Below are 13,021 nucleotides of genomic sequence, written 5' to 3' on the forward strand. Positions count from 1 at the left end.
TTTAGTCACGCAGCCTATTATTAACAGTCGACTAACATGGCTTACAAATCTAAAACACGGCAGAACTAGATGGGCAGCCATGTCAGTCTTTCTATTGCAGCAGAAAAGAGCAAGAATCCAGGAGCACCTGAAAGACTAACAAAATTAGTACACCAGAGACTAACAAAAAGATACGACATCCGATGTGGTAATTTAATTCATTTCACATCTGTTCTTCAAACTCCCCCTTTTCTGCTGGTCAAAGATTGCTGGAGGTTAAGCTACCATTTAAGCCTGAGATACAGAATTGGGCTGTAAGCTTGCCTGCCAGGTTCCATTCCTATATCTCAGTCCTCACAGGCAATATCAGCAATATCATCATGGCATTTAAAGAGCAGTGGATATTTAATATATTTAACGCATCGGACATTTCATCCTTCTAGACATTTGAAATTGCTGTTCAGTGTTGTTCAAACTTACTGGGCATTCGACATTTCCTTACACCGAAAAAAGAAATTAGCCAGCTCTGCTTTCAAGAATCTTATTTTTCTTCCCAGGTGGTGTTCCCTGGAAAAACGACTCCATAAAATGAAACAGCAGCTGTTTAGAATATAGTAAAATATATATGTATATATTTATTTATTTTTCCTTGCAACTAATTTATTACACAAGTTGTCTCCTGAACTGTATTTGTAGTCCTCAGCCAATAAGTTCTTGTGCCCTCTGACACCCTGGTTTGGCTTAAAATTGCCTTTAGGATAATCATAAAATAGCCTGGCAATTTTATTTTATAGCTTTAGAATACAGGCAGTCTTGAATTTATTGATCACATCGGTATTCCAAAGAACACACAGCGGCATGCATGAGGTCACTGGTCTTTAACTGCACAAGAAAGAGGGCAAAATAAGTTATGCCGAGCCATGGGGATTTGTTTAATGGCCACCTAGTAAATTTATTGCTGGACTAGGATTTGAATTCAGCTCTCTGCTCTGAGCCTGAGTCCTACTTAGAGACATACCTTAACCTTCTACCCAACTCATCCCAGTGGGATTTTTTTTAGGGGGGGAGGGATGAGTAGATTTTCCAATTCTGTTGTGTTTCATTTCCAAGTCATTCCTTTGTTGTATTGTTCTCTCCTTTCTTTCAGTGTAGTCTGTTTGCTCAGACTGCCAGTCAAATAATGTTTCCCCTTTCGAATTTATGGTTCTTTGCAGAGCAGAACCTAAGGACCGGCAAATATACCTCCTCAGTTCTGTAGAGAAAGTGACCACTAAAGAAATTTTGGGTTTTTGCAGACGTTCTGTGGTGCAGAACGCCTGCAATTCTTAGGGGCATTTTGCACGCCTTCAAAATAGCACAATGGTTGCCAATTGAAAACGCTACTGATTTGCTGTTTTGCACAACATCGTCGACAATCTGCCACACACCTGAAACCAATCTGCAAAAAGCGCTTCCTTGTAGCGCTTTCAGGGAAATCCCCAAAAGTGGATTCACCCTCCGGAAAGCGATACACTCCTGCAACAAATCTGCAACAGTAGCGAAAAAGACCTGTGCGTTAACATTGTTGCAGTTTCTTCAAAGTCCCTCCTCCTGAGCCTGTCCTCCAAACTTCCGGCGAACTGTTCGCCATTTTTTTTTTCTCCGAGCGAGCGGGGATAATGCACCAGCGAGCCTCTTTCAGTTTAGAGGCTTCCCTGGCTTCAGTCCCTCACCTTCAGTCACTAAGCACACACATTTTACATATTCATTCAGCCGAAAATCGGGCCCGTGAGAGGGGGGGGGATTTTTTTTTTCACTCGGAGGCAGCGTGGCAACGATCAAATGACAGCTCAAACAGAGGCTTCCCCGGCTTCAGTCCCTCCCCTTCAGTCACTAAGCACACTTCAGTCACTAAGCACACTACTAAGCAGTCACTTTATTTTTTACACAGTCATTCAGCCGAAAATCGGGCCCGTGAGAGGGGGGGGGGTTTCACTCGGAGGCAGCGTGGCAACGATCAAACGACAGCTCAAACACCCCAGGCAGCTGGATGGGTCTCTCTGTTGCAACGAATCTACACAGATTTGTTACAATGGGTCTGTTTTTTTTAAAAAAAACCTTTCTTAAAGGGAAAGGGGCTGTTTGGGAGCATGCTAACGGCTGCCCATTGGCTGCTTGACGGCCAGGGGCGGGATGAGCTCGGCAATAGCGCTTCCTTTCTAGCGATTTCTGCCGAGACCGGAAGCCTGTGGGAAACGCTACAAAACGCAACTGGATTCCGCTACAAAGGCAGGTATGCATAACGACGAATTCCACTATTTTAAATGGCGATTTTTCATTCAGTGACCAATTTGCTACAAAGATCCCGGTGCGTAAAGCCCCTTAGATTCAGGGATCACTGGGAAAATGCATCCTGAAAACTATTAAGCATTAATTAAGGATCTCCATTGTCTGCCAAGCATGGACAACAGGAAAATGGGAATTTTAATTTAAAAACATGGATCTACTTTTCCAAGATTCAGGAGTCATCCCTTCCCTAAAAAGTACACCAGGAATTCAGAAAGGTTATCTAATGCAGAGATTCCCAACCAGGGTGCCAGCAGAGTCAAAACGGGTTTGGAAGCCCTGATTTAGGGTTACTAGGCCCTCCCTGGCCACTTCTTTCTTTCTTTCTTTCTTTCTTTCTTTCTTTCTTTCTTTCTTTCTTTCTTTCTTTCTTTCTTTCTTTCTTTCTTTCTTTCTTTCTTTCTTTCTCTCTCTCTCGCTTTCTCTCTCTCTCTCTCTCTCTCTCTCTCTCTCTCTCTCTCTCTCTCTCCCCTTCCCTTCCCTTCCCTTCCCTTCCCTTCCCTTCCCTTCCCTTCCCTTCCCTTCCCTTCCCTTCCCTTCCCTTCCCTTCCCTTCCCTTCCCTTCCCTTCCCTTCCCTTCCCTTCCCTTCCCTTCCCTTCCCTTCCCTTCCCTTCTTCCCTTCCCTTCCCTTCCAGTTTGGTGTAGTAGTTAGGAGTGTGGACTTCTAATCTGGCATGCCAGGTTCAATTCTGCACTCTCCCACATGCAGCCAGCTGGGTGACCTTGGGCTCGCCATGCACTGATAAAACTGCTCTGACCGAGCAGTGATATCAGGGCTCTCTCAGCCTCACCCACGTCACAGGGTGTCAGTTGTGGGGAGAGGAAAGGGAAGGCAACTGTAAGCCACTTTGAGCCTCCTTCGGGTAGGGAAAAGCGGCATATAAGAACCCACTCTTCTTCTTCTTCTTCTTCTTCTTCTTCTTCTTCTCTTCACCTGAATGAAGGAGAATAGCAGGACAATGCTGCGGGATGGATTCCCTCCTAGCCTGGGGGAGCTGCACCGGCTGACTTGAAGAATCCAGAGTCTCTGTTCCCTAGCCAGTGACCAGAATCAGATTTACTAGCTACTAACCCAGGATGTTTATGGGTGGGTGGAAAGGGCTCCCTTGGGTGTGTGATGAATTTACTATGTGCCAGCACATGGATTTATTTGCACCTTGCTGTCAGCTTATGAACCTGGACTTGCAAAAAAAAAAAAAAAAAAAAAAAGGCAGACACCCCCCTCCCCTCCAAATGTTTCCTTGAGGGATACTTCCAGGGAAGGGGCGGGGGTTTGGCAGAAATCTTCCAGAACCATGCTAATATATCCTGTTTCAAAAGGACATTGCAAAATACCCAGCCTAATTATCATCTGTCTCCATGCCCCCCCCCCAAGAGAAACAAATGCACATGCTTTGGAATAATGTGTATTCCTTTGGTATCTGTTCCTTTCCACCCATGTGGCCCTTCAGGGCTGGGGGCTGGTTTGAATTAAGTAAAATTAGTCAAGCAGAGAGAAAGGAGGAACGTGGTTTTCCAGCTTACTTCATATTCGCAAACATCCCATTTTTACAAGGAACTTGGGACTTTTGCCTTCCTTATGAGCTCACACAGAAGCCTAGGATGAACATTTGAAGCTGCCTTTTACTGAGTCACAGCATTTGGTCTCTTCGCTCATTCAGTTTTGTTGTCTGCACAGACAGACAGCTGTTTTCCAGGGTCTCACGTCAATATTTTTCACATCACCTTCTACCTTTTAACTGGAGATGCCAAGGATTGAACTTGGGATCTTTGGCATACGAAACAGACCCTCCACCACAGAACCATGGCCATAACATCCAACAGCTGCCTCCTTCTTTTAAGTATCAGGTTATTCAGCCCTCAACTCCAGGTTCCGGCCTATTTCTGGTACAGTAAAATGGTTTTAGAAAAGACTCTTTGGAAATTTTAAAACAGAGGCTAGATAGCCATGTGATGGAGAGGAAGATTCTGTGAAGGCTTAAGGGGGTGGCAGGTTACAGTAGATGAGCGATAGGGATGTGAGTGTCCTGCATAGTGCAGGGGGTTGGACTAGATGACCCATGAGGTCCCTTCCAACTCTATGATTCTATGATTCTAAATCCCTACTTGGGCATTAAGCTCGCTGGATGATGTTGGGCCACTTATACTTTTTTTAGCCTAGCATACGTCACAGGGCTGTTGTGAGGGTCAAATGAGGCAGCAATAGGTAGGCCGTTCTCCTTGGCAGAAGAGAGGGGTAGAAATTTCAATAACAACAAAAATAAGAATAGCATATGGCATTGTCCAAAGACTGCTCACATCTCTCAAGTTGTGTTGACAAAGTACTGATATTTGGTTAAAGGGCAAGAGTCCAAAGAAATAAAAATCCTCAAGTAAGAACAAAGATTTCAGCATGATCCTCCATCCAAGCCAGAAAACACAAGCTTAAGATTTTAACATTTCTTTCTTTTCTTTGTGCCAAAAGTTGTCAATTAATTGACTTAGTTTAAAAGCCATCCACGTTCCAAATGGTTTCCCATGGGAAAGAAGATGGTTGAAAACTCTCTCTGGCGGGAAGACAAATTAGAGGGATTTGTTGTTGTGCTTTCCTAGGCCAGTAGCGATTCAGAGATAGCCATGGATGCACAGAAGGAGACATAAGACTGGAAGATGGATGTCTGGTAATCACAGAGTTAGAAATGGCTAGAGGGTCATGTAATCTAACCACACATGAATCTCTCTCATTTTTCACAGTGGCTGATAACACAGCAGAGAATCCTCTAATGTTCAGCAATATGGAAAATGGGGCTTTGCAGCTGTTAGTTGGTTTCAAAACCAGTCTGGTCAGTTTCAACATTGGGGTTTCCCCCTTTGTCTGTGTTCCTTTCTTTTCTGTTTCATTCAACAAACTAACGCTAAAATGCACATGTAATAACTGAACCATGAGGATTTAAATGGGAAACGCTTGCCGGATGCTACTGTGCAGCTGCAATAGAGCCAAGGCTGGGGCTCCCCCTCGGCATGGCAGCTGCTGCTGGCAGTGTCTCCCCAGCGGGCAGCAGGAAGTCAGGAGTGCTGGCAGGAAAGCAAGTGGAGCAGGGGTTCAGGCGGCGGCGACATCCCTTGGCAAAAGACTACCCCTCTGGGCCTCAGTAAAATTGTCAAGCGTTGACCGGTCCCTGGTGATAAAAAGGTTGGGGACCACTGCACTACACCATGCTGCCTCCACCAGTAACCACCAAAAGACTGCCAAGGAAGTCCAGGCAACAACATGTCTCTTGCCTTGGAAGTCGTATAGTCATTTGCAACTTGATGGCAGAAGAAGTCTCACAACAGATAACTTAACCCTACATTCAGAAAACACGACAAGTGTGTGTGTGTGAAAAATACAGATGTAAGAGAAAAAGATATATTCCACCATCAAAGTTTATTATATTATTTGTTTTTACCATTTTTTACCGAGATGCATTTGCAGCTTTGTCAACTGTACATGCAATGGGTATTAAATCACATCTTTCCATAAATTCTGGCCAATCCATTCCAACCAGCAATGAAAGATTGCCTGAGAGGCCCTGGCAATATTACAAGGGCCTCTGGCACATTCTCCCATTTTCTGTTTGGAGGGGAGGCTTCAGGAGGGTACGAAGCAGAACACTTCTTTAAGCCCCATTGGCTCCTTCTGAGCTGTATAAACACCAATAAGGTTTAAAGGAACAGAAAGAAAGCTCTCTTCCAGGATAGTGTGGTTTTTTGGGTAAAGGGTTGTGCCCATGCTCCCCACCCCGGCTCCCACCACAGGACATTATTTTGTCACTGAATCCTAGCAAGATGCCTTGACATATGTGTGAGTGGGAGGAGGAGGTACATTCTTGCCACCAGAGTGACAAATCAACAGAGTCAACAACTTTATACAGGCTTGAGGAATCTGTCAAATGGCCTGAGCATTGCTAAGTTCACTGCACCAGACTTTCCTCACCAGGCAGTGTTGAAGCCCTGAGAGACTTCCAGCGGCTTTTGTGGTCTTGGACTGGGAAATTAAGATGTCAGTGAGAGTTTTACAGTGAAGAAAGAGTGGATGCTGTATGGGTGGTCTTTTGGGTGAGGTTCTGGCGTCTTCTCTCCTGCAATAGGAGAAGCGAAGCGGGTTAAGCAGAGGTGCTCCTATCTCTGAGTTAAAGTGGGAAGTCAGGAATCAGGGATGGAGAGGCATATAAGAAAATGTATGTTCTATCATCAAACTACATGTTCTTTTATGCAGAAAGAGCTAGCACAGGGGGAGACAGGACTTCAAGCCCTTTAGCAGAAATCTCATGCCAGTCTCTGGAGTGGCGGAATATATATTTTCTGGATACAATAAATGAATTAACCAGGCAGGATTTCGAAGAGGCAGAGGAACTAGAGATCAAATTGCCAACATACGATGGATCATGGAGAAAGCTAGGGAGTTCCAGAAGAACGTCTACTTCTGCTTCATTGACTATGCTAAAACCTTTGATTGTGTGGAGCACAACAAATTGTGGCAAGTTCTTAAAGAGATGGGAATACCAGAGCATCTTATTTGTCTCTTGAGAAATTTATATGCAGGTCAAGAAGCAACAGTGAGAACTGAACATGGAATGACTGATTGGTTCAAAATTGAGAAAGGAATACGGCAAGGCTGTATACTGTCGCCTTGCCTATTTAACTTGTATGCGGAGCACATCATGAGAAAGGCGGGATTAGAGGAGTCACAAATTGGGATCAAGATTGCAGGGAGAAATATCAACAACCTCAGATATGCAGATGATACCACTCTAATGGCAGAAAGTGAAGAGGAACTAAAGAGCCTGTAGGAGGAGAATGCAAAAGTTGGCTTGAAACTCAACATCAAGAAAACAAAGATCATGGCATCCGGCCCTCTCAATTCCTGGCAAATAGATGGGGAAGAAATGGAGATAGTGACAGATTTTATTTTCCTGGGCTCCAAGATCACTGCAGATGGGGACTGCAGCAAATAAATTAAAAGACGCTTGCTCCTGGAGAGGAAAGCTATGGCAAATCTAGACAGCATCCTAAAAAGCAGAGACATCACCCTGCCAATAAAAGTGCGTTTAGTCATGGCTATGGTATTCCCAGTTGCACTGTATGGCTGTGAAAGTTGGACCATAAGGAAGGCCAAGTGTCAAAGAATTGAGGCTTTTGAACTCTGGTGCTGGAGAAGACTCTTAGTCCCTTGGACTGCAAGGCGAACAAACCGGTCAGTCCTAGAGGAGATCAGCCCTGACTGCTCCTTAGAAGGCCAGATCCTGAAGATGAAACTCAAATACTTTGGCCACCTCATGAGAAGGAAGGACTCCCTGGAGAAGTGCATAATGCTGGGAGCGATCGAGGGCAAAAGAAGAAGGGGACGACAGAGAATGAGGTGGCTGGATGGAGTCACTGAAGCAGTCGGTGCAAACTTAAATGGACTCCGGGGAATGGTAGAGGACAGGAAGGCCTGGATATCATTGTCCATGGGGTCGCGATGGGTTGGATACGACTTCGCAGCTAACAACAACAACAACAATTGGCTCTGATCTTCCCCCTTACTCCCCTGAGTTTTATATCCTCTCATTTCCCCACCCACTGTTGTCAGGCCAGGTCAGAGAGGCTTTTCCTGAAGTTTCCCGAAATTTCCTTCCAGACCTTTTTCTAGTATTTAACACCTCCACATCCCTGCTCCCTGCTTGAAGGGTAAGTGTGTGCTGGATCATCCCATTCTCTAGACCTATTAGCATTTGTATGAAGGTGGGCTTAGAGAAGTCTGGAAAGCATTTGAACTGACCCCCCTCCCCCCCACACACACCTGTTCTCTGCCCAAAGAGAAAAACAAACTTTTATAACTCAGGGTGAATGTTTTAGCTCATTTCAGACTTCCAAAGAAAAACTGCATTTCTTCACATATGCATTTAATGAATTAATTACCCATGATGGTGGCTCAGCGCAGCTAACCCGTACCTTTTGTTAAGACGCTTGTGGTTCAGTCCCTTACATAAAAGGGGACACAAAGAAATGCAGTCGAGCCAAAACAAAATTCACCATGAAACTGACAAAACCTGTTTTGAGTCTAACTAGAGCAGCTGTGAAGGTCCATTCTGTTTATTTCTAGAGCTGATTCTCCACCACCAACCCCCTTCATTGCCACATAAGCACAAGAAGAGTCACAGGCTCTGTAGAAGGAGATGCGGAGGATGTAGTTTTTGCGTGCAAAACTCAAAATCTCTATGGCAGTGGCTGGGCTGCAGGACATTCCGGGAAACCACTGCATCCCTCTGAAAATCCTCTCAGCTTAATTTTATTGTTATTTTTTTCAATAACAAGATTCTGCTCCTTGTGTTAATTATACAGAACAAACAAGATGGCGCTTGTAGTCAGATAAAAACATGTTTTGTCAGCTGCACGGTGAATATTTTTGTGGGATCACTGAGATTTTGGGGAAGTGTCATATTTTGTGGGAAAGTGCTTGCTAGCCTACTCTGTATGTGGGTGTGCACACAAACAAACCATCACTTCTGAACCATGTTCTCTTTTATGTTGGCAATAATCCAGCCTTTTCCTGTTAATAATTTCACCCAGCAATCCAAGTTGAGTGATAAAATTATACCACGAGACTCATCCTCCTTGTAACCACACAAAATTATGGAAAAAGTAAACAGCAGTAGAGCTTGAACACCAGTGAAGGGTAGAGAACAACTAATGTTCTGGTAGATGGCTACTTGAGAGTAAGTACAGTTTGAAGAATCTCCTATTTCAAAAACTGCACCCAGTATGAAACTGACCAATAAGGACAGACCAACAAAAAAAAAAGAGGAAATTCTGGTGCTGCAACACATGTCCAGTGTTTCTATTGGTAAGCAGAATATTTATTTATTATATTTATTTATTTATTATATATGCTCCACAATTAATAAGAGAAAAATCAGAGGGTAAAAAGGTGTGGAGTGCAAACAGCATTTGAAGAAAAGGTCTACCAGCTCTACTTCAGTGAAAATTGGAAGTAAGGTCTGTGTGCATTATAGGCCCTTATCTGGTTAGAGTCTGGCACAGAAGAGATAATGAGAAGCTAATATTTTCCTCTGCTTCCCTCTTTCCCATCCAAAAGCATCCTTCCCAGATGCTGTATTCCCCATTGGGATCAAAATACTATAAGCCTTCCACACAGCAGGGTACAAAGCAACTTCAGAATTGGGGAGGAGGGGGGATTTCTTTGATATTAGAAAACCTGGGACAAATAGGTAACTTAGCCATGGGTCCAGCCCAAATCAGAGCCCCCTGTAAGTGCTGCCTATCAGTGAAAGACACCTAGGAGATCCATTCTTTAACACCTGTCTTCTCAGTTTAGATTGGCCCTTAGACTAAGGAGCAACAAATCCCAGGTGCCAGGTTGTCATGGTACTGAGAAATTTCACAGAGGCACCTAATATTTTTAGCAATTATTTGATTGTCATCTCTCCCAATGAGAAGTTCAAAGTTTATTTATCATTCCACACTTGAATATGGTATAAAAGTATATACACATCAAGGTCTTGTCATTGCTTGTTTGTATGTTAATTTTATGTCACTCAGTGGTGTGGATAAATTCATTCCTTAACCAATTGCTTTCTATACTGATCAATATTCAATTAAATGGAGTTTGAAAGCAATAATGCAGTTATCAGAAATAGGGGAGAAGTTAGGATAAGGATAAGGGTTTTTATCATGGTGATGACAATTGGGGCTATTCCTATATTGACTTATATCCTACCGTTTTATCAGAGCTTTAATCAGATCGCAAGAAACTGAAGGATTATGATTAGGTTTTGTGGTAACAATAATGAGAAATATGGTCATTAATACTAAAAACTCCAAAGATGAAAAACAAGTCTGGTACCTAAATTTTCGGGCTGGCTCCTAGAGTCTGGCTTCGACTGTTGGTGGTTTTAGCTTCCTCTAGTCCAGCCACTGTAGAGACTCAAAAAAGAATAACAGTTGGTTCTTATATGCCACTTTTCTCTACTAGAAGGAGTCTCAAAGTGGCTTACAGCTGCCTTCCCTTTCCTCTTCCCACAATAGACAACCCGTGAGGTAGGTGAGGCTGATATTACTCCTTGGTCAGATGGAGCCTTCTAGACATTGTAATGGTCACTGTGGTGGCCTCTAATCTGGAGAACCCAGTTTGATTCCCCACTCTTTCACATGCAGCTAGCTGGGTTACCTGGGTCTGACAAAGAGTGCTTGCACTTGAAAGCTCATGCCTTGAATAAATCTTTGTTGGTCTCAAAGGTGCTACTGGATTCTGATTTTATTGGGTTGCCTTGGGTTAGTCATAGTTCTCTCAAAGCTCTCTTAGCCTCACCTACCTCAGAGGGTGTTGTGGGGAGAGGTAGGCAATTGTAAGCCACTTTGAGACTCCTTTAGGTAGCAGAAAGTTGGGTACTCCCAGCCCCCAGTGCTTTTCTAAATGTTTGAATGAAATGGAACATATTTTGCCATATTCAGTCAGCAGCATAGCTACCCTTTCCACAGATCTCCTTTGTTTTTTCACCATGAACTTATACATTTAGCAGCTAAAGTTTTCTTGCATGGAGAAAAGAAGTGGAAGGGAGAGGACAGTATTTTTGTTAAAGATTATAAGGAACCACATAAGAATGTTTGCAATCCCAGTGCTAGGAAGCAACGTCAGAGGAAAGCTTTGGTATCTGTGCCCTATTTGTCAGCCTTCCAGAGGAAGTGGTTGGCTACTGGGTGAAAGTGGGTGCTATACTAGTTGACCCAGCAGGACACCTCTTAAGTTGCTGTTTTTAAAGATGCACCTCACTTCTGTGATGCTTAAAAGAACAGTGTGTCGATGGCAAAGAGAAAACAGTTTGAGAGGCAGTATGCTGAAGTGGTCAGAGTTTCATAAGGCGTGGGAAGACCTGGGTTCAAATCCCTGCCATGATCTTGAGGCATAGCCTTCCATTTCCTGGTGAGAGTACAGAATGCTACACTTCACATATCCCGGACTTTATACTTTACTTTCCAAGGCTGCCCTGGGCCCCTTATGGATGCAGCACTAAACACCATTTTAATATACCCCATCCTTTAAGTTCGTAGTTATGTATGTTTGATGGCACTCACAGAAAAACATGTCATATATTCTACATTTTGAGACGCTGAATCTTATAGTCCCTCCCTTGTCATTCAGGGCCATTTCGCACAGAGCTCAAAGTTGCTATTTGGTTGCCGTTTGTGAAAGCGCTACTTCAAGTAGCGAAATGTAACTAGCCGTGCCCGTAACGCACAGCTGCGGTTTTTGCGGAATTTGGCACTTTCACTTCTCGCCACTTTCGTAACCCACAGGCTTCCGGTTCTCCGTCTTATCGCTACAAAGGAGGTCCCTTTTTAGCGCTTCTGGCCTCCCGTGCCCGTCAATCAAACTGCAGGCACACCTTTGACCTCGACCCTGAAGCCGAACTTGTCGGGGTTCCCTTTTTTTTTAAAAAACCCAGGAAACCCCGTAGCAACGCGTTATCGTCCAATCATTGGCGCCCTTGGAACGTGTTTTCTATTGTTTTCTAGGAACCAGATGCATTGACATGTTTGATTGGTTAATCCCCGCCCACAGTACACGCCCACAGGTTACCTGCTTATATGCACCTGGGCAGACACGCGGTCGGCCTCACTCTTTTGTTTGCGTAGCCTACTGCCCGCAGCACAGGTCAACGTTGCAATGGAGAGGCTTATTTTTCAATTGCTGGCTTACATGCTCGCGGTGGTCCAGCGCATGAATATCGCCTTGTCGCGTCGGACGTCTGCTATCGCGGAGTACCGAGAACGGGTGGCCGGAACGCTGACCAGCAGCAGAAGACGTTCTGTAAGGGTAACCATGGCGGCCAAGAAACGCTGGCAAGCTCTGGCAGAGGTCCGGTTCCCCAGACAGTTCTGGGTGGACGAACGATCCTCTGACTGGTGGGAGAATTTTGTGTGGACTCGCTGGGATGATGACCACTGGATTGCCAACTTCAGGATGTCGAGGGGGACATTTTTTGAACTCGTGGAGGCTCTACGTGGACGCATGGAGAGGCAAGTCACTGGCATGCGGCGCCCCGTTCCAGTTGAAAAAAGGGTGGCTGCCGCATTGTGGTACTTGGCCACCCCTCAGTACTTCCGGACAGTAGCCCAGCAATTCGGACTCGGAGTCACTACGGTTGGCGATATCCTTAAGGAGTTCTGCCTCGCCATGGAGGCGGAATTGTTCAGCAAAGTCGTGTGCCTCGGAGACCGGCTTGGAGCGGTGAGTGTCATTCTATCCCCTTTGCCCTTTAAATTTTTTTTCTTGTTTGACAGGTCAGCAACGAAGACGCGATACACCCCACGCTGACATGCCATGGCTTATATTCTTTTCTTTCCCTTATTCCAGAGTATGGACGGGTTTGCCAGGCTTGGATTCCCGCATTGTTTTGCGGCCGTCGATGGAAGCCACATCCCTATCCGTGCCCCCGGGGGAAGCATAAAAGAGTACGGGAACAGGAAGGACTTTTGCTCTGTTCTCCTGCAAGGAACAGTGGACTTCTCCGGCCGGTTTATCGATGCCGAGGTGGGGTGGAGTGGCAGGAGGCATGATGCCCTTGTTTTCAGGGAATCCAACCTCAGGAAAGCCATGGACGAAGGGGTCTTTGTTCCAGGAAACCCCACCGCCACCATTGAGGGCGTGCGTGTGCCGGCGTTGGTCCTCGGGGACGGAGCCTACCCATTACG

At 45.0% G+C, this 13,021-nt stretch overlaps 1 protein-coding gene across 1 annotated transcript in view; it reads right to left on the minus strand.

Annotated features, from left to right (window-relative positions):
• The window catches only part of LOC143837566 (uncharacterized), a 92,151-nt gene that overhangs the window by 22,070 nt on the left and 57,060 nt on the right, over positions 1–13,021 (minus strand). The gene's annotated exons all lie outside the window — the stretch shown is intronic.

Source organism: Paroedura picta, chromosome 5 (assembly GCF_049243985.1).
Source record: "Paroedura picta isolate Pp20150507F chromosome 5, Ppicta_v3.0, whole genome shotgun sequence".
Taxonomy (NCBI): domain Eukaryota; kingdom Metazoa; phylum Chordata; class Lepidosauria; order Squamata; family Gekkonidae; genus Paroedura; species Paroedura picta.